Genomic DNA, 842 nt, shown 5'->3' on the forward strand with positions numbered 1-842 from the left:
CGGACGGATGCCTGCAGGACCGAGCCTGGCCAGCGCGCCGCGGCCAGGACCCGGCCACTTGGGACGGCCGCGCTGCCTCCCCTCGCGCTCGGCATGAAAACGGCTTTGCCGCAGACCCCGGCTTTTTGCGCTCCCTGCCGCGGACCCCGCGCTTGGGAGGAGGCTGGCACCCGGGGGGCAGCCTACTCCTCAGCTCCAGTTCAGCCTCCGGCGTTTTCGGGTGCAGAGCGAGCCCGGGCTCCTGATTGAAGCCCGGAGGCCAGAAAGCCGGTCGGCTCTGGGGCCCGCGGCGACAGCCCCCCGGCCGGGCAGGAGGGGGTTAAGGGGAGCGCGGTGGTCCGCCGCCGGCTGCTGGGTCCGTTTGCCCGCGCCAGCGCGCACGGCCGAATCCCGGCCCGGGCCCGGGGCGAGGGGGAGAGGGCCGGACCCCTCCCCACCCTGGGGCTGGCGGGATTGGGCCGGCAGGGGGCCAGCCCGGAAGCCGGCTTCCTCCAGGCTCCCCCTCTGGCGGCTGCCAAGCCGCCTCGCAGCCGGGCAGGCTGAGCGTTCGCGCTGCGCTCCCCGCCGAGTAGATGTGAGGGATTTTCTCTTGGGGAGAAATCGGTGGTCGAGCGCCTGCTGGGTTCCAATGCCATCCCCTTCGGAGAAAGGCCTGCCGTCTAGGAGTCCCCGAGGGATAGTAAGTCCCGGGCCCGGTAGCCAGCTTTGGCAGAACCGGCCTTTCTGCGTGAGGAGTCTCCCCAGCTGAGGTCGGAGGGAGTGCTGGCGTTGGGGGGCGAGGGTCTTCTTCCAGCACCTTGCGGGGTCTGAGCTGGCGGGCAGGCTGCAGCGAGGAGGGCCCT

The 842-nt window shown here is 72.1% G+C and overlaps 1 protein-coding gene across 5 annotated transcripts in view; it reads left to right on the top strand.

Moving 5' to 3' along the window:
- KCNA2 (potassium channel, voltage gated shaker related subfamily A, member 2) overlaps positions 1 to 842 on the top strand; it is a 19754-nt gene that overhangs the window by 6885 nt on the left and 12027 nt on the right. Inside the window, exon 1 of one of the 5 annotated variants that reach the window (XM_012730089.1) lies at positions 559 to 679. The exons of 3 other annotated variants lie outside the window; for them this stretch is intronic. The gene's annotated coding sequence lies outside the window, so the exon portion shown is untranslated. Of the gene's footprint in view, positions 1 to 558; positions 680 to 733; positions 750 to 842 lie in introns of those variants that run through there. One more of the 5 variants, XM_012730091.1, reaches the window with a different exon arrangement.

This window comes from Condylura cristata, unplaced genomic scaffold (genome assembly GCF_000260355.1).
Source record: "Condylura cristata isolate star-nosed mole 26May11 unplaced genomic scaffold, ConCri1.0 scaffold00026, whole genome shotgun sequence".
Taxonomy (NCBI): Eukaryota; Metazoa; Chordata; class Mammalia; order Eulipotyphla; family Talpidae; genus Condylura; species Condylura cristata.